Genomic DNA, 390 nt, shown 5'->3' with positions numbered 1-390 from the left:
CTCTCTCTCTCTCTCTCTCTCTCTTTCTATATATATATATATATATATATATATATATATATATATATATATATATATATATATATTGACGGGCCAACTAAAAATGCTTGTTTTTCACCTTTATTTTAAAAAAATGTTTTTTACGATTATCATAGAGAGCAGACTTAATAATTATATTAGCAGAAAAAAAATGAATTTAATACTTTTTAAGAAAGGGTTCACTTCCTTGTTATAGCATTCTAATCACGTGATACGTCGGTAAAGAAATAGACAATAAGTCAGGTAGCAATGAAGTAGAACGTTATAACGAGAAAGTGAACCCCCTTCTTAAAAATCATTGAATTCATTTTTTTTTTCATTTTTTTTTCTACTATGATACTTAAGTCTGTA

The sequence above is a fragment of the Euprymna scolopes genome, chromosome 2, assembly GCF_053919585.1.
Source record: "Euprymna scolopes isolate OS-2025 chromosome 2, ASM5391958v1, whole genome shotgun sequence".
In the NCBI taxonomy this organism is placed as follows: Eukaryota; Metazoa; Mollusca; class Cephalopoda; order Sepiida; family Sepiolidae; genus Euprymna; species Euprymna scolopes.
Note: the sequence above shows the minus strand (reverse complement) of the source record.